Source organism: Mustelus asterias, chromosome 30 (genome assembly GCF_964213995.1).
Source record: "Mustelus asterias chromosome 30, sMusAst1.hap1.1, whole genome shotgun sequence".
Classification (NCBI taxonomy): domain Eukaryota; kingdom Metazoa; phylum Chordata; class Chondrichthyes; order Carcharhiniformes; family Triakidae; genus Mustelus; species Mustelus asterias.
Genome location: NC_135830.1, coordinates 6682908 through 6705239, shown reverse-complemented (window position 1 = coordinate 6705239; position 22332 = coordinate 6682908). Strand labels below are relative to the sequence as shown.

The window sequence follows — 22332 nt, the reverse complement described above, 5'->3', positions numbered from 1 at the left end:
CCCTAGCCCTACCAATTCCTCCTTGCCTGACAGGGACATACCTATCACAGACTCGCAGTAGCTGCTCCTTGAAAAAACTCCACATGTCGGACGTTCCCAGTCCCTGTAATCTCCTAGTCCAACCTATGTTTCCTAATTCTCTCCTAATAGCCTCATAATTACCCTTCCCCCAGCTAAAACCACTGGCCCGAGGTTCATGCCTATCCCTTTCCATCACTAAGGTGAACGTAACCGAATTGTGGTCACTATCACCAAAATGCACACCAACTTCCAAGTCTAGCACCTGGTCTGGCTCATTTCCCAGCACCAGATCCAATATAGCCTCACCTCTAGTTGGCCTGTCTACATACTGAGTCAAAAAACCTTCCTGCACGCTTTGAACAAAAACTGACCCCTCTAACGAGCTAGAGCTATAACAATTCCAGTCAATATTCGTAAAGTTAAAATCCCCCATAACAATTGCCCTATTACTTTCACTCCTAAGCAGGATTGACTCCGCAATCCTTTCCTCAACCTCTCTAGAACTTTTAGGAGGTCTATAAAAGACTCCCAACAGGGTGACCTCTCCTCTCCTATTTCTAATCTCCGCCCATACTACCTCAACAGATAAGTCCTCATCAAACCTCCTCTCTGACACTGTGATACAATCTCTGACCAATAATGCTACCCCTCCCCCTCTTCTACCTCCTTCCCTACTTCGACTAAAACATTTGAACCCCGGGACCTGCAGCATCCATTCCTGCCCCTGCTCTATCCATGTCTCTGAAATAGCCACAACATCGAAGTCCCAGGTACTGATCCACGCTGCAAGTTCACCCACTTTATTGCGAATACTCCTGGCATTGAAGTATACACATTTCAAACCCTGCTCCACCTCACCTCTGCAATGCCGTGCATTGCAGTCCCCATCCATGCATCCCTCACTTTCAGCCCCACTACTCAGGATCCCTCCCCCCCCCCCCCCCGAATCAGTTTAAACCTCCCTGCATGGCCTTAGCAAATTTACCCCCCAGGATATTGGTCCCCTTCCGATTCAGGTGTAGACCATCCTTCTCATAGAGGTCACACCTTCCCCAGTACGAGCCCCAATTGCTTAAGTACCTGAACCCCTCCCTCCTGCACCATCCCCTCAGCCATGAATTCAAACCCTCCCTCTCCCTATTCCTCTCTAAACTATCCCGTGGCACAGGCAAGAGTCCAGAGATAACCACTCTGTCAGTCTTGGTCTTTAGTTTCCACCCCAACTCCATAAATCCCTGCCTGATATCCCCTTCCCCTATCCTCCCTATGTCATGTGTCCCCACATGTACAATAACTTGTGGTTTATCTCCCTCCCCCCTAAGAGTTCTGAATACCCTGTCAGACACATCCCGGACCCCAGCCCCTGGTAGGCAACACACCAACCCTGAGTCCCTACCTTTAGTTCCGACCCTCCTATCTGTCCCCTTAATTGTGGAGTCCCCAATCACAAGGCCCAGTCTTTTACAGCCCCTAACCACCTGAGCTTTCTCACTCGGCTCACCCCCAGAGATCTGCTCTCTATGCTCAGTTGATTCCTCCTCAACTGTAGCCTCCAGCACCGAAAACCTATTATGGAGGGGAACCGCCCCAGGGGATTGTCCTCCCGATTGCTTCTTACCCCTCCTCCTGGCATTGACCCAAGCCTCATTTCTAGGAGTTACTATTTCTTTATAACTCCCATCAATTTCCACCTCTACCTCCCGAATTATGCGGAGTTCCTCTAACTCCCCCTCCAGCTCCTTTACACGCTCCTCCAGAAGCTGCAATCTAATGCACTTCTTACAACTAAAATCTCCTGAAACACTACTGAACGAATCGAATCACCGGGAAATACAGATCGCAAATTTGAGATTGACTATCGTCAGCTTTTAAACAAAGTCAACTGCATTTAAATGGAGAAAAATCAAGAATTATCTGTTCGTGACACTTGAGCCTTTTTAATTATGGGCCTGAAACATTTAGGCGCATAACTTCCGGACCTTTACCGGAAAGTCCAGTAGATCCGCACTGAGCCTCGATTCCCTCGTCTGTCTGAGTGGCTTTTCCTGTTTCTCAGTGATGAAAAACGATTTAAAAATAGATCTTGTGTGAAATGTGCGTCATTTCCTCTAGTTCACTTACAGTATGACTTGTATCTGTCTTTTTGAGCACACACTACTGTCAGATATTTCAGATGCTGATTAACCATATTAGTCTGCACCGATAAACCCATTAAATTCTGCTGTAGACTGAACGAGATGCGAATAAGTGCTGGTGTCAAAATCGAAATTTCCTGTCAGTGCGTCAAAAAAAGCGTTTCTTATTCCACAAAAAGCATTTGAGGGTGATGCCAGCATGTCTTTCAGACTGTGGGAGGAAACCGGAGCACCCGGAGGAAACCCATGCAGGCACGGGGAGAAGATGCAGACTCTGCGCAGACAGTGACCCAAACCGGGAAGCGAACCTGGGACCCTGGCGCCGTGAGGCAGCAGTCTTAACTGCTGTGCCACCCTATGTTTCTGCCTGGTTTCGAACCGGCGACTTTCCGCTTGTTAGGCGAATGTGATAACCACGACACCACAGAAACAGTTTAATGATAACATGCCTTTCACATCGAGGATCGGATAATGATGAGCAACGAACTGAAAACAAGCAATTTTCCCTTCCACGACATGAGGAAGCTTAATGAATGTTTCTGCCTGGTTTCGAACCAGGGACCTTTCGCGTGTTAGGCGAACGCGATAACCACTACACTACAGAAACAGCTTGAATAGCAGTGGAGCAAATCTGCCTGTCTGCAATGTTCAACTACGCTGTGTTGCTGCAGGTTCCGATGGTGAGACTGAGAGCCCATTGTCACTGAATTCAGGAAGATAACCGTCACTTTCAATCTGATTCTGCGACTTATCCCGAACATCAAAATTCAAAATCGTTCTTCTGGCAAATATCTAAGGGAGCAATGATTTCTGCCCATTCGTTAATGCATCATTTTCATTTTTCTTCGAATCATCTCAATCAATTGTACTCAGTAATAAAAGCAAATTACTGCGGATGAGAAAAGAGAAAATGCTGCAAAATCTCCCAATGTCTGGCAGCACCTGTAAGGAGTGAAAAGGGCGGATGTTTCGAATCCAGATGGCACTTTATCAAAGCTCATTGTACAATTGTACACCGTATTTCTTTCAATATTTAATATCCATGCCTTATTTAACACATATGTCTTCATTATGAATTGAATATCTCTGAAACTGAACATCACTGAATTGCAAACATAACTGCCCAACAGGACGAAGCGAATCACCGGGTAATACAGATCGCAAATTTGAGATTGACTCTGGTCAGCTTTTCAACAAAGTCAACTGCATTTAAATGGAGGAGAATCAAGAATGATCTGTTCGTGACAGTTGAGCCTTTTTTATTACGGGCGTGAAACATTCAGGCGCATAAATTCCGGCCGATTACAGGAAAGTCCAGTAGATCCGCACTGAGTCTCGATTCCCTCATCTGTCTGAGTGGCTTTTCCTATTTCTCAGTGATGAAAACGATTTTAAAAAGATTCTTCTGTGAAATGTGCGCCATTTCCTCGAGTTCACTTACAGTATGACTTGTATCTGTCTTTTTGAGCACACACTACTGTCAGATATTTCAGATGGCGATTAACCATATTAGTCTGCACCTATCAACCCATTAAATTCTGTTGTAGACTGAACGAGGTGCGAATAAGTGCTCGGTGTCAAAATCGAACTTTCCTGTCAGTGCGTCAAAAAAAAGCGTTTCTTATTTCACAGAAAGCAATTGAGGGTGACGTCAGAGCAATGATAACATGCCGTTAACATCGAGGCTCGTATAATGATTAGGAACAAACAAAAATCAATCAATTTTCCCTTACGCGACATGAGGAAGCTCAATGAGTGTTTCTGCCTGGTTTCAAACCAGGGACCTTTCGCGTGTTAGGCGAATGTGATAACCACTACACTACAGAAACAGCTGTAATTGCACTGGAGCAAATCTGCCTGTCTGCAATGTTCAACTACGCTGTGATGCTGCAGGTTCGGATGGTGAGACTGAGAGCCCATGTCACTGAATTCAGGAAGATAACCGTTACGTTCAATCTGATTGTACGACTTATCCCGAACATCAAAATTCAAAACCGTCCTTCTGGCAAATATCTAAGGGAGCAATGATTTCTGCTCATTCGTTAATGCATCATCTTCATCTTTCTTCGAATCATCTCAATCAATTGTACTCAGTAATAAAAGCAAATTACTGCGGATGAGAAAAGAGAAAATGCTGCAAAATCTCCCATTGTCTGGCAGCACCTGTAAGGAATGAAAAGGGCGGATGTTTCGAATCCAGATGGCACTTTATCAAAGCTTATTGTACAATTGTACACAGTATTTGTTTCAATATTTAATATCAATGCGATATTTAACATATATGTCTTCATTATGAATTGAATATCTCTGAAATTGAACATCACTGAATTGCAAACAAAACTGCCCAACAGAACGAATCGAATCACCGGGAAATACAGATCGCAAATTTGAGATTGACTATCGTCAGCTTTTAAACAAAGTCAACTGCATTTAAATGGAGAAAAATCAAGAATTATCTGTTCGTGACACTTGAGCCTTTTTAATTATGGGCCTGAAACATTTAGGCGCATAACTTCCGGACCTTTACCGGAAAGTCCAGTAGATCCGCACTGAGCCTCGATTCCCTCGTCTGTCTGAGTGGCTTTTCCTGTTTCTCAGTGATGAAAAACGATTTAAAAATAGATCTTGTGTGAAATGTGCGTCATTTCCTCTAGTTCACTTGCAGTATGACTTGTATCTGTCTTTTTGAGCACACACTACTGTCAGATATTTCAGATGCTGATTAACCATATTAGTCTGCACCTATAAACCCATTAAATTCTGCTGTAGACTGAACGAGATGCGAATAAGTGCTGGTGTCAAAATCGAAATTTCCTGTCAGTGCGTCAAAAAAAGCGTTTCTTATTCCACAAAAAGCATTTGAGGGTGATGCCAGCATGTCTTTCAGACTGTGGGAGGAAACCGGAGCACCCGGAGGAAACCCATGCAGGCACGGGGAGAAGATGCAGACTCTGCGCAGACAGTGACCCAAACCGGGAAGCGAACCTGGGACCCTGGCGCCGTGAGGCAGCAGTCTTAACTGCTGTGCCACCCTATGTTTCTGCCTGGTTTCGAACCGGCGACTTTCCGCTTGTTAGGCGAATGTGATAACCACGACACCACAGAAACAGCTTAATGATAACATGCCTTTCACATCGAGGATCGGATAATGATGAGCAACGAACTGAAAACAAGCAATTTTCCCTTCCACGACATGAGGAAGCTTAATGAATGTTTCTGCCTGGTTTCGAACCAGGGACCTTTCGCGTGTTAGGCGACCGTGATAACCACTACACTAGAGAAACAGCTTGAATAGCCGTGGAGCAAATCTGCCTGTCTGCAATGTTCAACTACGCTGTGTTGCTGCAGGTTCCGATGGTGAGACTGAGAGCCCATTGTCACTGAATTCAGGAAGATAACCGTCACTTTCAATCTGATTGTGCGACTTATCCCGAACATCAAAATTCAAAACCGTTCTTCTGGCAAATATCTAAGGGAGCAATGATTTCTGCCCATTCGTTAATGCATCCTTTTCATTTTTCTTCGAATCATCTCAATCAATTGTACTCAGTAATAAAAGCAAATTACTGCGGATGACAAAAGAGAAAATGCTGCAAAATCTCCCAATGTCTGGCAGCACCTGTAAGGAGTGAAAAGGGCGGATGTTTCGAATCCAGATGGCACTTTATCAAAGCTCATTGTACAATTGTACACAGTATTTCTTTCAATATTTAACATCCATGCCTTATTTAACACATATGTCTTCATTATGAATTGAATATCTCTGAAACTGAACATCACTGAATTGCAAACATAACTGACCAACAGGACGAAGCGAATCACCGGGAAATACAGATCGCAAATTTGAGATTGACTCTGGTCAGCTTTTCAACAAAGTCAACTGCATTTAAATGGAGGAGAATCAAGAATGATCTGTTCGTGACAGTTGAGCCTTTTTTATTACGGGCGTGAAACATTCAGGCGCATAAATTCCGGCCGATTACAGGAAAGTCCAGTAGATCCGCACTGAGTCTCGATTCCCTCATCTGTCTGAGTGGCTTTTCCTATTTCTCAGTGATGAGAACGATTTTAAAAAGATTCTTCTGTGAAATGTGCGCCATTTCCTCGAGTTCACTTACAGTATGACTTGTATCTGACTTTTTGAGCACACACTACTGTCAGATATTTCAGATGGCGATTAACCATATTAGTCTGCACCTATAAACCCATTAAATTCTGTTGTAGACTGAACGAGATGCGAATAAGTGTTCGGTGTCAAAATCGAATTTTCCTGTCAGTGCGTCAAAAAAAAGCGTTTCTTATTTCACAGAAAGCATTTGAGGGTGACGTCAGAGCAATGATAACATGCCGTTAACATCGAGGCTCGTATAATGATTAGGAACAAACAAAAATCAATCAATTTTCCCTTACGCGACATGAGGAAGCTCAATGAGTGTTTCTGCCTGGTCTCGAACCAGGGACCTTTCGCGTGTTAGGCGAATGTGATAACCACTACACTACAGAAACAGCTGAAATAGCACTGGAGCAAATCTGCCTGTCTGCAATGTTCAACTACGCTGTGATGCTGCAGGTTCGGATGGTGAGACTGAGAGCCCATGTCACTGAATTCAGGAAGATAACCGTCACTTTCAATCTGATTGTACGACTTATCCCGAACATCAAAATTCAAAATCCTTCTTCTGGCAAATATCTAAGGGAGCAATGATTTCTGCTCATTCGTTAATGCATCATCTTCATCTTTCTTCGAATCATCTCAATCAATTGTACTCAGTAATAAAAGCAAATTACTGCGGATGAGAAAAGAGAAAATGCTGCAAAATCTCCCATTGTCTGGCAGCACCTGTAAGGAATGAAAAGGGCGGATGTTTCGAATCCAGATGGCACTTTATCAAAGCTTATTGTACAATTGTACACAGTATTTGTTTCAATATTTAATATCAATGCGATATTTAACATATATGTCTTCATTATGAATTGAATATCTCTGAAATTGAACATCACTGAATTGCAAACAAAACTGCCCAACAGAACGAATCGAATCACCGGGAAATACAGATCGCAAATTTGAGATTGACTCTGGTCAGCTTTTAAACAAAGTCAACTGCATTTAAATGGAGAAAAATCAAGAATTATCTGTTCGTGACACTTGAGCCTTTTTAATTATGGGCCTGAAACATTTAGGCGCATAACTTCCGGACCTTTACCGGAAAGTCCAGTAGATCCGCACTGAGCCTCGATTCCCTCGTCTGTCTGAGTGGCTTTTCCTGTTTCTCAGTGATGAAAAACGATTTAAAAATAGATCTTGTGTGAAATGTGCGTCATTTCCTCTAGTTCACTTGCAGTATGACTTGTATCTGTCTTTTTGAGCACACACTACTGTCAGATATTTCAGATGCTGATTAACCATATTAGTCTGCACCTATAAACCCATTAAATTCTGCTGTAGACTGAACGAGATGCGAATAAGTGCTGGTGTCAAAATCGAAATTTCCTGTCAGTGCGTCAAAAAAAGCGTTTCTTATTCCACAAAAAGCATTTGAGGGTGATGCCAGCATGTCTTTCAGACTGTGGGAGGAAACCGGAGCACCCGGAGGAAACCCATGCAGGCACGGGGAGAAGATGCAGACTCTGCGCAGACAGTGACCCAAACCGGGAAGCGAACCTGGGACCCTGGCGCCGTGAGGCAGCAGTCTTAACTGCTGTGCCACCCTATGTTTCTGCCTGGTTTCGAACCGGCGACTTTCCGCTTGTTAGGCGAATGTGATAACCACGACACCACAGAAACAGTTTAATGATAACATGCCTTTCACATCGAGGATCGGATAATGATGAGCAACGAACTGAAAACAAGCAATTTTCCCTTCCACGACATGAGGAAGCTTAATGAATGTTTCTGCCTGGTTTCGAACCAGGGACCTTTCGCGTGTTAGGCGAACGCGATAACCACTACACTACAGAAACAGCTTGAATAGCAGTGGAGCAAATCTGCCTGTCTGCAATGTTCAACTACGCTGTGTTGCTGCAGGTTCCGATGGTGAGACTGAGAGCCCATTGTCACTGAATTCAGGAAGATAACCGTCACTTTCAATCTGATTCTGCGACTTATCCCGAACATCAAAATTCAAAATCGTTCTTCTGGCAAATATCTAAGGGAGCAATGATTTCTGCCCATTCGTTAATGCATCATTTTCATTTTTCTTCGAATCATCTCAATCAATTGTACTCAGTAATAAAAGCAAATTACTGCGGATGACAAAAGAGAAAATGCTGCAAAATCTCCCAATGTCTGGCAGCACCTGTAAGGAGTGAAAAGGGCGGATGTTTCGAATCCAGATGGCACTTTATCAAAGCTCATTGTACAATTGTACACAGTATTTCTTTCAATATTTAATATCCATGCCTTATTTAACACATATGTCTTCATTATGAATTGAATATCTCTGAAACTGAACATCACTGAATTGCAAACATAACTGCCCAACAGGACGAAGCGAATCACCGGGTAATACAGATCGCAAATTTGAGATTGACTCTGGTCAGCTTTTCAACAAAGTCAACTGCATTTAAATGGAGGAGAATCAAGAATGATCTGTTCGTGACAGTTGAGCCTTTTTTATTACGGGCGTGAAACATTCAGGCGCATAAATTCCGGCCGATTACAGGAAAGTCCAGTAGATCCGCACTGAGTCTCGATTCCCTCATCTGTCTGAGTGGCTTTTCCTATTTCTCAGTGATGAGAACGATTTTAAAAAGATTCTTCTGTGAAATGTGCGCCATTTCCTCGAGTTCACTTACAGTATGACTTGTATCTGTCTTTTTGAGCACACACTACTGTCAGATATTTCAGATGGCGATTAACCATATTAGTCTGCACCTATAAACCCATTAAATTCTGTTGTAGACTGAACGAGATGCGAATAAGTGTTCGGTGTCAAAATCGAATTTTCCTGTCAGTGCGTCAAAAAAAAGCGTTTCTTATTTCACAGAAAGCATTTGAGGGTGACGTCAGAGCAATGATAACATGCCGTTAACATCGAGGCTCGTATAATGATTAGGAACAAACAAAAATCAATCAATTTTCCCTTACGCGACATGAGGAAGCTCAATGAGTGTTTCTGCCTGGTCTCGAACCAGGGACCTTTCGCGTGTTAGGCGAATGTGATAACCACTACACTACAGAAACAGCTGTAATAGCACTGGAGCAAATCTGCCTGTCTGCAATGTTCAACTACGCTGTGATGCTGCAGGTTCCGATGGTGAGACTGAGAGCCCATGTCACTGAATTCAGGAAGATAACCGTCACTTTCAATCTGATTGTACGACTTATCCCGAACATCAAAATTCAAAATCCTTCTTCTGGCAAATATCTAAGGGAGCAATGATTTCTGCTCATTCGTTAATGCATCATCTTCATCTTTCTTCGAATCATCTCAATCAATTGTACTCAGTAATAAAAGCAAATTACTGCGGATGAGAAAAGAGAAAATGCTGCAAAATCTCCCAATGTCTGGCAGCACCTGTAAGGAGTGAAAAGGGTGGACGTTTCGAGTCCAGATGACACTTTATCAAAGCTTATTGGACAATTGTACACAGTATTTGTTTCAATATTTAATATCAATGCGTTATTTAACATATATGTCTTCATTATGAATTGAACATCTCTGAAATTGAACATCACTGAATTGCAAACAAAACTGCCCAACAGAACGAATCGAATCACCGGGAAACACAGATCGCAAATTTGAGATTGACTATCGTCAGCTTTTAAACAAAGTCAACTGCATTTAAATGGAGAAAAATCAAGAATTATCTGTTCGTGACACTTGAGCCTTTTTAATTATGGGCCTGAAACATTTAGGCGCATAACTTCCGGACCTTTACCGGAAAGTCCAGTAGATCCGCACTGAGCCTCGATTCCCTCATCTGTCTGAGTGGCTTTTCCTGTTTCTCAGTGATGAAAAACGATTTAAAAATAGATCTTGTGTGAAATGTGCGTCATTTCCTCTTGTTCACTTGCAGTATGACTTGTATCTGTCTTTTTGAGCACAAACTACTGTCTGATATTTCAGATGGTGATTAACCATATTAGTCTGCACCTATAAACCCATTAATTTCTGCTGTAGACTGAACGAGATGCGAATAAGTGCTGGTGTCAAAATCGAATTTTCCTGTCAGTGCGTCAAAAAAAAAGCGTTTCTTATTTCACAGAAAGCATTTGAGGGTGATGCCAGCATGTCTTTCAGACTGTGGGAGGAGACCGGCGCACCCGGAGGAAACCCATGCAGACACGGGGAGAAGATGCAGACTCCGCGCAGACAGTGATCCAAACTGGGAATAGAACCTGGGACCCTGGCGCCTTGAGGCAGCAGTCTTAACTGCTGTGCCACTGTGCTACCCTATGTTTCTACCTGGTTTCGAACCGGCGACTTTCCGCTTGTTAGGCGAATGTGATAACCACGACACCACAGAAACAGTTTAATGATAACATGCCTTTCACATCGAGGATCGGATAATGATGAGCAACGAACTGAAAACAAGCAATTTTCCCTTCCACGACATGAGGAAGCTTAATGAATGTTTCTGCCTGGTTTCGAACCAGGGACCTTTCGCGTGTTAGGCGAACGTGATAACCACTACACTACAGAAACAGCTTGAATAGCATTGGAGCAAATCTGCCTGTCTGCAATGTTCAACTACGCTGTGTTGCTGCAGGTTCCGATGGTTAGACTGAGAGCCCATTGTCACTGAATTCAGGAAGATAACCGTCACTTTCAATCTGATTGTGCGACTTATCCCGAACATCAAAATTCAAAACCGTTCTTCGGCAAATATCTAAGGGAGCAATGATTTCTGCCCATTCGTTAATGCATCCTTTTCATTTTTCTTCAAATCATCTCAGTCAATTGTACTCAGTAATAAAAGCAAATTACTGCGGATGAGAAAGGAGAAAATGCTGCAAAATCTCCCAATGTCTGGCAGCACCTGTAAGGAGTGAAAAGGGCGGATGTTTCGAATCCAGATGGCACTTTATCAAAGCTCATTGTACAATTGTACACAGTATTTCTTTCAATATTTAACATCCATGCCTTATTTAACACATATGTCTTCATTATGAATTGAATATCTCTGAAACTGAACATCACTGAATTGCAAACATAACTGACCAACAGGACGAAGCGAATCACCGGGAAATACAGATCGCAAATTTGAGATTGACTCTGGTCAGCTTTTCAACAAAGTCAACTGCATTTAAATGGAGGAGAATCAAGAATGATCTGTTCATGACAGTTGAGCCTTTTTTATTACGGGCGTGAAACATTCAGGCGCATACATTCCGGCCGATTACAAGAAAGTCCAGTAGATCCGCACTGAGTCTCGATTCCCTCATCTGTCTGAGTGGCTTTTCCTATTTCTCAGTGATGAAAACGATTTTAAAAAGATTCTTCTGTGAAATGTGCGCCATTTCCTCGAGTTCACTTACAGTATGACTTGTATCTGTCTTTTTGAGCACACACTACTGTCAGATATTTCAGATGGCGATTAACCATATTAGTCTGCACCTATAAACCCATTAAATTCTGTTGTAGACTGAACGAGATGCGAATAAGTGTTCGGTGTCAAAATCGAATTTTCCTGTCAGTGCGTCAAAAAAAAGCGTTTCTTATTTCACAGAAAGCATTTGAGGGTGACGTCAGAGCAATGATAACATGCCGTTAACATCGAGGCTCGGATAATGATTAGGAACAAACAAAAATCAATCAATTTTCCCTTACGCGACATGAGGAAGCTCAATGAGTGTTTCGGCCTGGTCTCGAACCAGGGACCTTTCGCGTGTTAGGCGAATGTGATAACCACTACACTACAGAAACAGCTGTAATAGCACTGGAGCAAATCTGCCTGTCTGCAATGTTCAACTACGCTGTGATGCTGCAGGTTCGGATGGTGAGACTGAGAGCCCATGTCACTGAATTCAGGAAGATAACCGTCACTTTCAATCTGATTGTGCGACTTATCCCGAACATCAAAATTCAAAATCCTTCTTCTGGCAAATATCTAAGGGAGCAATGATTTCTGCTCATTCGTTAATGCATCATCTTCATCTTTCTTCGAATCATCTCAATCAATTGTACTCAGTAATAAAAGCAAATTACTGCGGATGACAAAAGAGAAAATGCTGCAAAATCTCCCAATGTCTGGCAGCACCTGTAAGGAGTGAAAAGGGCGGACGTTTCGAGTCCAGATGACACTTTATCAAAGCTTATTGTACAATTGTACACAGTATTTGTTTCAATATTTAATATCAATGCGTTATTTAACATATATGTCTTCATTATGAATTGAATATCTCTGAAATTGAACATCACTGAATTGCAAACAAAACTGCCCAACAGAACGAATCGAATCACCGGGAAACACAGATCGCAAATTTGAGATTGACTATCGTCTGCTTTTAAACAAAGTCAACTGCATTTAAATGGAGAAAAATCAAGAATTATCTGTTCGTGACACTTGAGCCTTTTTAATTATGGGCCTGAAACATTTAGGCGCATAACTTCCGGACCTTTACCGGAAAGTCCAGTAGATCCGCACTGAGCCTCGATTCCCTCATCTGTCTGAGTGGCTTTTCCTGTTTCTCAGTGATGAAAAACGATTTAAAAATAGATCTTGTGTGAAATGTGCGTCATTTCCTCTAGTTCACTTGCAGTATGACTTGTATCTGTCTTTTTGAGCACACACTACTGTCTGATATTTCAGATGCTGATTAACCATATTAGTCTGCACCTATAAACCCATTAATTTCTGCTGTAGACTGAACGAGATGCGAATAAGTGCTGGTGTCAAAATCGAAATTTCCTGTCAGTGCGTCAAAAAAAACGTTTCTTATTTCACAGAAAGCATTTGAGGGTGATGCCAGCATGTCTTTCAGACTGTGGGAGGAGACCGGCGCACCCGGAGGAAACCCATGCAGACACGGGGAGAAGATGCAGACTCCGCGCAGACAGTGATCCAAACTCGGAATAGAACCTGGGACCCTGGCGCCTTGAGGCAGCAGTCTGAACTGCTGTGCTACTGTGCTACCCAATGTTTCTGCCTGGTTTCGAACCGGTGACTTTCCACGTGTTAGGCGAATGTGATAACCACGACACCACAGAAACAACTTAATGATAACATGCCTTTCACATCGAGGCTCGGATAATGATGAGCAACGAACTGAAAACAAGCAATTTTCCCTTCCACGACATGAGGAAGCTTAATGAATGTTTCTGCCTGGTTTCGAACCAGGGACCTTTCGCGTGTTAGGCGAACGTGATAACCACTACGCTACAGAAACAGCTTGAATAGCAGTGGAGCAAATCTGCCTGTCTGCAATGTTCAACTACGCTGTGTTGCTGCAGGTTCCGATGGTTAGACTGAGAGCCCATTGTCACTGAATTCAGGAAGATAACCGTCACTTTCAATCTGATTGTGCGACTTATCCCGAACATCAAAATTCAAAACCGTTCTTTGGCAAATATCTAAGGGAGCAATGATTTCTGCCCATTCGTTAATGCATCCTTTTCATTTTTCTTCGAATCATCTCAATCAATTGCACTCAGTAATAAAAGCAAATTACTGCGGATGACAAAAGAGAAAATGCTGCAAAATCTCCCAATGTCTGGCAGCACCTGTAAGGAGTGAAAAGGGCGGATGTTTCGAATCCAGATGGCACTTTATCAAAGCTCATTGTACAATTGTACACAGTATTTCTTTCAATATTTAACATCCATGCCTTATTTAACACATATGTCTTCATTATGAATTGAATATCTCTGAAACTGAACATCACTGAATTGCAAACATAACTGACCAACAGAACGAAGCGAATCACCGGGAAATACAGATCGCAAATTTGAGATTGACTCTGGTCAGCTTTTCAACAAAGTCAACTGCATTTAAATGGAGGAGAATCAAGAATGATCTGTTCATGACAGTTGAGCCTTTTTTATTACGGGCGTGAAACATTCAGGCGCATAAATTCCGGCCGATTACAAGAAAGTCCAGTAGATCCGCACTGAGTCTCGATTCCCTCATCTGTCTGAGTGGCTTTTCCTATTTCTCAGTGATGAAAACGATTTTAAAAAGATTCTTCTGTGAAATGTGCGCCATTTCCTCGAGTTCACTTACAGTATGACTTGTATCTGTCTTTTTGAGCACACACTACTGTCAGATATTTCAGATGGCGATTAACCATATTAGTCTGCACCTATAAACCCATTAAATTCTGTTGTAGACTGAACGAGATGCGAATAAGTGTTCGGTGTCAAAATCGAATTTTCCTGTCAGTGCGTCAAAAAAAAGCGTTTCTTATTTCACAGAAAGCATTTGAGGGTGACGTCAGAGCAATGATAACATGCCGTTAACATCGAGGCTCGGATAATGATTAGGAACAAACAAAAATCAATCAATTTTCCCTTACGCGACATGAGGAAGCTCAATGAGTGTTTCGGCCTGGTCTCGAACCAGGGACCTTTCGCGTGTTAGGCGAATGTGATAACCACTACACTACAGAAACAGCTGTAATAGCACTGGAGCAAATCTGCCTGTCTGCAATGTTCAACTACGCTGTGATGCTGCAGGTTCGGATGGTGAGACTGAGAGCCCATATCACTGAATTCAGGAAGATAACCGTTACTTTCAATCTGATTGTGCGACTTATCCCGAACATCAAAATTCAAAATCCTTCTTCTGGCAAATATCTAAGGGAGCAATGATTTCTGCTCATTCGTTAATGCATCATCTGCATCTTTCTTCGAATCATCTCAATCAATTGTACTCAGTAATAAAAGCAAATTACTGCTGATGAGAAAAGAGAAAATGCTGCAAAATCTCACAATGTCTGGCAGCACCTGTAAGGAATGAAAAGGGCGGACGTTTCGAGTCCAGATGACACTTTATCAAAGCTTATTGTACAATTGTACACAGTATTTGTTTCAATATTTAATATCAATGCGTTATTTAACATATATGTCTTCATTATGAATTGAATATCTCTGAAATTGAACATCACTGAATTGCAAACAAAACTGCCCAACAGAACGAATCGAATCACCGGGAAACACAGATCGCAAATTTGAGATTGACTATCGTCAGCTTTTAAACAAAGTCAACTGCATTTAAATGGAGAAAAGTCAAGAGTTATCTGTTCGTGACACTTGAGCCTTTTAATTATGGGCCTGAAACATTTAGGCGCATAACTTCCGGACCTTTACCGGAAAGTCCAGTAGATCCGCACTGAGCCTCGATTCCCTCATCTGTCTGAGTGGCTTTTCCTGTTTCTCAGTGATGAAAAACGATTTAAAAATAGATCTTGTGTGAAATGTGCGTCATTTCCTCTAGTTCACTTGCAGTATGACTTGTATCTGTCTTTTTGAGCACACACTACTGTCAGATATTTCAGATGGTGATTAACCATATTAGTCTGCACCTATAAACCCAATAAATTCTGCTGTAGACTGAACGAGATGCGAATAAGTGCTGGTGTCAAAATCGAAATTTCCTGTCAGTGCGTCAAAAAAAGCGTTTCTTATTCCACAGAAAGCATTTGAGGGTGATGCCAGCATGTCTTTCAGACTGTGGGAGGAGACCGGAGCACCCGGAGGAAACCCATGCAGACACGGGGAGAAGATGCAGACTCTGCGCAGACAGTGATCCAAACTGGGAATCGAACCTGGGACCCTGGCGCCTTGAGGCAGCAGTCTTAACTGCTGTGCCACTGTGCCACCCTATGTTTCTGCCTGGTTTCGAACCGGCGACTTTCCGCTTGTTAGGCGAATGTGATAACCACGACACCACAGAAACAGTTTAATGATAACATGCCTTTCACATCGAGGCTCGGATAATGGTGAGCAACGAACTGAAAACAAGCAATTTTCCCTTCCACGACATGAGGAAGCTTAATGGATGTTTCTGCCTGGTTTACGAACCAGGGACCTTTCGCGTGTTAGGCGAACGTGATAACCACTACACTACAGAAACAGCGTGGATAGTAGTGGAGCTAATCTGCCTGTCTGCAATGTTCAACTACGCTGTGATGCTGCAGGTTCCGATGTTGAGACTGAGAGCCCATTGTCACTGAATTCAGGAAGATAACCGTTACTTTCAATCTGATTCTGCGACTTATCCCGAACATCAAAATTCAAAATCGTTCTTCTGGCAAATATCTAAGGGAGCAATGATTTCTGCCCATTCGTTAATGCATCCTTTTCATTTTTCTTCGAATCATCTCAGTCAATTGTACTCAGTAATAAAAGCAAATTACTGCGGATGAGAAAAGAGAAAATGCTGCAAAATCTCACAATGTCTGGTGCACCTGTAAGGAGTGAAAAGGGCGGACGTTTCGAGTCCAGATGAAACTTTATCAAAGCTCATTGTACAATTGTTATCAGTATTTGTTTCAATATTTAATATCAATGCGTTATTTAACACATATGTCTTCATTATGACTTGAATATCTCTGAAATTGTACATCACTGAATTCCAAACATAACTGACTAACAGAACGAAGCGTATCACCGGGCAATACAGATCACAAATTTGAGATTGACTAACGTCAGCTTTTAAACAAAGTCAACTGCATTTAAATGGAGGAGAATCAAGAATTATCTGTTCGTGACAGTTGAGCCTTTTTTGTTACGGGCGTGAAACATTCATGCGCATAACTTATGGACGTTTACCGGAAAGTCCAGTAGATCCGCGCTGAGTCTCGATTCCCTCATCTGTCTGAGTGGCTTTTCCTGTTTCCCAGTGATGAAAACGATTTTTAAAAGATTCTTCTGTGAAATGTGCGCCATTTCCTCGAGTTCACTTGCAGTATGACTTGTATCTGTCTTTTTGAGCACACACGACTGTCAGAAATTTCATATGGTGACGAACCATATTAGTCTGCACCTATAAACCCATTAAATTCTGTTGTAGATTGAACGAGATGCGAATATGTGCTCAGTGTCAAAATCGTAATTTCCAGTCAGTGCGTCAAAAATCCGTTTCTTATTTCACAGAAAGCATTTGAGGGTGATGTCAGAGCAATGATAACATGCCTTTAACATCGAGGCTCGGATAATGATGAGCAACAAACTGAAAACAAGCAATTTTCCCTGACACGACATAAGGAAGCTTAATGAATGCTTCTGCCTAGTTTCCAACCGGGGACCTAACAGGCGAACGGGATAGCCACTACACTACAGAAACAGCTCGTCACGCAGTTGAGAAAATCTGCCTATCCGCAAAGTTCAACTACGCTGTGATGCTGCAGGTTCCGATGGTGAGATTGAGAGCCCATGTCACTGAATTCAGGAAGATAACCTTGACTTTCAATCTGATTCTGCGACTTATCCCAAACATCAAAATTTCAAATCGTTCGTCTGGCAAATATCTAAGGGAGCAATGATTTCTGCCCATTCGTTAATGCATCATCTTCATCTTTCTTCGAATCATCTCAATCAATTGTACTCAGTAATAAAAGCAAATTACTGCGGATGACAAAAGAGAAAATGCTGCAAAATCTCCCAATGTCTGGCAGCACCTGTAAGGAGTGAAAAGGGCGGACGTTTCGAGTCCAGATGACACTTTATCAAAGCTTATTGTACAATTGTACACAGTATTTGTTTCAATATTTAATATCAATGCGTTATTTAACATATATGTCTTCATTATGAATTGAATATCTCTGAAATTGAACATCACTGAATTGCAAACAAAACTGCCCAACAGAACGAATCGAATCACCGGGAAACACAGATCGCAAATTTGAGATTGACTATCGTCTGCTTTTAAACAAAGTCAACTGCATTTAAATGGAGAAAAATCAAGAATTATCTGTTCGTGACACTTGAGCCTTTTTAATTATGGGCCTGAAACATTTAGGCGCATAACTTCCGGACCTTTACCGGAAAGTCCAGTAGATCCGCACTGAGCCTCGATTCCCTCATCTGTCTGAGTGGCTTTTCCTGTTTCTCAGTGATGAAAAACGATTTAAAAATAGATCTTGTGTGAAATGTGCGTCATTTCCTCTAGTTCACTTGCAGTATGACTTGTATCTGTCTTTTTGAGCACACACTACTGTCTGATATTTCAGATGCTGATTAACCATATTAGTCTGCACCTATAAACCCATTAATTTCTGCTGTAGACTGAACGAGATGCGAATAAGTGCTGGTGTCAAAATCGAAATTTCCTGTCAGTGCGTCAAAAAAAACGTTTCTTATTTCACAGAAAGCATTTGAGGGTGATGCCAGCATGTCTTTCAGACTGTGGGAGGAGACCGGCGCACCCGGAGGAAACCCATGCAGACACGGGGAGAAGATGCAGACTCCGCGCAGACAGTGATCCAAACTCGGAATAGAACCTGGGACCCTGGCGCCTTGAGGCAGCAGTCTGAACTGCTGTGCTACTGTGCTACCCAATGTTTCTGCCTGGTTTCGAACCGGTGACTTTCCACGTGTTAGGCGAATGTGATAACCACGACACCACAGAAACAACTTAATGATAACATGCCTTTCACATCGAGGCTCGGATAATGATGAGCAACGAACTGAAAACAAGCAATTTTCCCTTCCACGACATGAGGAAGCTTAATGAATGTTTCTGCCTGGTTTCGAACCAGGGACCTTTCGCGTGTTAGGCGAACGTGATAACCACTACGCTACAGAAACAGCTTGAATAGCAGTGGAGCAAATCTGCCTGTCTGCAATGTTCAACTACGCTGTGTTGCTGCAGGTTCCGATGGTTAGACTGAGAGCCCATTGTCACTGAATTCAGGAAGATAACCGTCACTTTCAATCTGATTGTGCGACTTATCCCGAACATCAAAATTCAAAACCGTTCTTTGGCAAATATCTAAGGGAGCAATGATTTCTGCCCATTCGTTAATGCATCCTTTTCATTTTTCTTCGAATCATCTCAATCAATTGCACTCAGTAATAAAAGCAAATTACTGCGGATGACAAAAGAGAAAATGCTGCAAAATCTCCCAATGTCTGGCAGCACCTGTAAGGAGTGAAAAGGGCGGATGTTTCGAATCCAGATGGCACTTTATCAAAGCTCATTGTACAATTGTACACAGTATTTCTTTCAATATTTAACATCCATGCCTTATTTAACACATATGTCTTCATTATGAATTGAATATCTCTGAAACTGAACATCACTGAATTGCAAACATAACTGACCAACAGAACGAAGCGAATCACCGGGAAATACAGATCGCAAATTTGAGATTGACTCTGGTCAGCTTTTCAACAAAGTCAACTGCATTTAAATGGAGGAGAATCAAGAATGATCTGTTCATGACAGTTGAGCCTTTTTTATTACGGGCGTGAAACATTCAGGCGCATAAATTCCGGCCGATTACAAGAAAGTCCAGTAGATCCGCACTGAGTCTCGATTCCCTCATCTGTCTGAGTGGCTTTTCCTATTTCTCAGTGATGAAAACGATTTTAAAAAGATTCTTCTGTGAAATGTGCGCCATTTCCTCGAGTTCACTTACAGTATGACTTGTATCTGTCTTTTTGAGCACACACTACTGTCAGATATTTCAGATGGCGATTAACCATATTAGTCTGCACCTATAAACCCATTAAATTCTGTTGTAGACTGAACGAGATGCGAATAAGTGTTCGGTGTCAAAATCGAATTTTCCTGTCAGTGCGTCAAAAAAAAGCGTTTCTTATTTCACAGAAAGCATTTGAGGGTGACGTCAGAGCAATGATAACATGCCGTTAACATCGAGGCTCGGATAATGATTAGGAACAAACAAAAATCAATCAATTTTCCCTTACGCGACATGAGGAAGCTCAATGAGTGTTTCGGCCTGGTCTCGAACCAGGGACCTTTCGCGTGTTAGGCGAATGTGATAACCGCTACACTACAGAAACAGCTGTAATAGCACTGGAGCAAATCTGCCTGTCTGCAATGTTCAACTACGCTGTGATGCTGCAGGTTCGGATGGTGAGACTGAGAGCCCATATCACTGAATTCAGGAAGATAACCGTTACTTTCAATCTGATTGTGCGACTTATCCCGAACATCAAAATTCAAAATCCTTCTTCTGGCAAATATCTAAGGGAGCAATGATTTCTGCTCATTCGTTAATGCATCATCTGCATCTTTCTTCGAATCATCTCAATCAATTGTACTCAGTAATAAAAGCAAATTACTGCTGATGAGAAAAGAGAAAATGCTGCAAAATCTCACAATGTCTGGCAGCACCTGTAAGGAATGAAAAGGGCGGACGTTTCGAGTCCAGATGACACTTTATCAAAGCTTATTGTACAATTGTACACAGTATTTGTTTCAATATTTAATATCAATGCGTTATTTAACATATATGTCTTCATTATGAATTGAATATCTCTGAAATTGAACATCACTGAATTGCAAACAAAACTGCCCAACAGAACGAATCGAATCACCGGGAAACACAGATCGCAAATTTGAGATTGACTATCGTCAGCTTTTAAACAAAGTCAACTGCATTTAAATGGAGAAAAGTCAAGAGTTATCTGTTCGTGACACTTGAGCCTTTTAATTATGGGCCTGAAACATTTAGGCGCATAACTTCCGGACCTTTACCGGAAAGTCCAGTAGATCCGCACTGAGCCTCGATTCCCTCATCTGTCTGAGTGGCTTTTCCTGTTTCTCAGTGATGAAAAACGATTTAAAAATAGATCTTGTGTGAAATGTGCGTCATTTCCTCTAGTTCACTTGCAGTATGACTTGTATCTGTCTTTTTGAGCACACACTACTGTCAGATATTTCAGATGGTGATTAACCATATTAGTCTGCACCTATAAACCCAATAAATTCTGCTGTAGACTGAACGAGATGCGAATAAGTGCTGGTGTCAAAATCGAAATTTCCTGTCAGTGCGTCAAAAAAAGCGTTTCTTATTCCACAGAAAGCATTTGAGGGTGATGCCAGCATGTCTTTCAGACTGTGGGAGGAGACCGGAGCACCCGGAGGAAACCCATGCAGACACGGGGAGAAGATGCAGACTCTGCGCAGACAGTGATCCAAACTGGGAATCGAACCTGGGACCCTGGCGCCTTGAGGCAGCAGTCTTAACTGCTGTGCCACTGTGCCACCCTATGTTTCTGCCTGGTTTCGAACCGGCGACTTTCCGCTTGTTAGGCGAATGTGATAACCACGACACCACAGAAACAGTTTAATGATAACATGCCTTTCACATCGAGGCTCGGATAATGGTGAGCAACGAACTGAAAACAAGCAATTTTCCCTTCCACGACATGAGGAAGCTTAATGGATGTTTCTGCCTGGTTTACGAACCAGGGACCTTTCGCGTGTTAGGCGAACGTGATAACCACTACACTACAGAAACAGCGTGGATAGTAGTGGAGCTAATCTGCCTGTCTGCAATGTTCAACTACGCTGTGATGCTGCAGGTTCCGATGTTGAGACTGAGAGCCCATTGTCACTGAATTCAGGAAGATAACCGTTACTTTCAATCTGATTCTGCGACTTATCCCGAACATCAAAATTCAAAATCGTTCTTCTGGCAAATATCTAAGGGAGCAATGATTTCTGCCCATTCGTTAATGCATCCTTTTCATTTTTCTTCGAATCATCTCAGTCAATTGTACTCAGTAATAAAAGCAAATTACTGCGGATGAGAAAAGAGAAAATGCTGCAAAATCTCACAATGTCTGGTGCACCTGTAAGGAGTGAAAAGGGCGGACGTTTCGAGTCCAGATGAAACTTTATCAAAGCTCATTGTACAATTGTTATCAGTATTTGTTTCAATATTTAATATCAATGCGTTATTTAACACATATGTCTTCATTATGACTTGAATATCTCTGAAATTGTACATCACTGAATTCCAAACATAACTGACTAACAGAACGAAGCGTATCACCGGGCAATACAGATCACAAATTTGAGATTGACTAACGTCAGCTTTTAAACAAAGTCAACTGCATTTAAATGGAGGAGAATCAAGAATTATCTGTTCGTGACAGTTGAGCCTTTTTTGTTACGGGCGTGAAACATTCATGCGCATAACTTATGGACGTTTACCGGAAAGTCCAGTAGATCCGCGCTGAGTCTCGATTCCCTCATCTGTCTGAGTGGCTTTTCCTGTTTCCCAGTGATGAAAACGATTTTTAAAAGATTCTTCTGT

The 22332-nt window shown here is 42.1% G+C and overlaps 14 non-coding genes across 14 annotated transcripts; all 14 read right to left on the bottom strand.

Annotated features, from left to right (window-relative positions):
* Positions 1 to 2690: 2690 nt before the first annotated feature.
* On the bottom strand, positions 2691 to 2763 carry trnav-aac (transfer RNA valine (anticodon AAC)). Its single transcript has one exon. It is a non-coding gene; the product is annotated as a tRNA-Val (tRNA).
* A 1149-nt stretch (positions 2764 to 3912) lies between these two features.
* Positions 3913 to 3985, bottom strand: trnav-aac (transfer RNA valine (anticodon AAC)). The gene has a single exon. It is a non-coding gene; the product is annotated as a tRNA-Val (tRNA).
* A 1382-nt stretch (positions 3986 to 5367) lies between these two features.
* trnav-aac (transfer RNA valine (anticodon AAC)) lies at positions 5368 to 5440 on the bottom strand. Its single transcript has one exon. It is a non-coding gene; the product is annotated as a tRNA-Val (tRNA).
* A 1149-nt stretch (positions 5441 to 6589) lies between these two features.
* trnav-aac (transfer RNA valine (anticodon AAC)) lies at positions 6590 to 6662 on the bottom strand. The gene has a single exon. It is a non-coding gene; the product is annotated as a tRNA-Val (tRNA).
* A 1382-nt stretch (positions 6663 to 8044) lies between these two features.
* On the bottom strand, positions 8045 to 8117 carry trnav-aac (transfer RNA valine (anticodon AAC)). The gene has a single exon. It is a non-coding gene; the product is annotated as a tRNA-Val (tRNA).
* Positions 8118 to 9266: 1149 nt separating this feature from the next.
* Positions 9267 to 9339, bottom strand: trnav-aac (transfer RNA valine (anticodon AAC)). The gene has a single exon. It is a non-coding gene; the product is annotated as a tRNA-Val (tRNA).
* A 1392-nt stretch (positions 9340 to 10731) lies between these two features.
* On the bottom strand, positions 10732 to 10804 carry trnav-aac (transfer RNA valine (anticodon AAC)). The gene has a single exon. It is a non-coding gene; the product is annotated as a tRNA-Val (tRNA).
* A 1148-nt stretch (positions 10805 to 11952) lies between these two features.
* trnav-aac (transfer RNA valine (anticodon AAC)) lies at positions 11953 to 12025 on the bottom strand. Its single transcript has one exon. It is a non-coding gene; the product is annotated as a tRNA-Val (tRNA).
* A 1390-nt stretch (positions 12026 to 13415) lies between these two features.
* On the bottom strand, positions 13416 to 13488 carry trnav-aac (transfer RNA valine (anticodon AAC)). Its single transcript has one exon. It is a non-coding gene; the product is annotated as a tRNA-Val (tRNA).
* Positions 13489 to 14636: 1148 nt separating this feature from the next.
* On the bottom strand, positions 14637 to 14709 carry trnav-aac (transfer RNA valine (anticodon AAC)). Its single transcript has one exon. It is a non-coding gene; the product is annotated as a tRNA-Val (tRNA).
* A 1389-nt stretch (positions 14710 to 16098) lies between these two features.
* trnav-aac (transfer RNA valine (anticodon AAC)) lies at positions 16099 to 16172 on the bottom strand. The gene has a single exon. It is a non-coding gene; the product is annotated as a tRNA-Val (tRNA).
* A 2602-nt stretch (positions 16173 to 18774) lies between these two features.
* trnav-aac (transfer RNA valine (anticodon AAC)) lies at positions 18775 to 18847 on the bottom strand. The gene has a single exon. It is a non-coding gene; the product is annotated as a tRNA-Val (tRNA).
* A 1148-nt stretch (positions 18848 to 19995) lies between these two features.
* On the bottom strand, positions 19996 to 20068 carry trnav-aac (transfer RNA valine (anticodon AAC)). The gene has a single exon. It is a non-coding gene; the product is annotated as a tRNA-Val (tRNA).
* A 1389-nt stretch (positions 20069 to 21457) lies between these two features.
* trnav-aac (transfer RNA valine (anticodon AAC)) lies at positions 21458 to 21531 on the bottom strand. The gene has a single exon. It is a non-coding gene; the product is annotated as a tRNA-Val (tRNA).
* Positions 21532 to 22332: the final 801 nt, after the last annotated feature.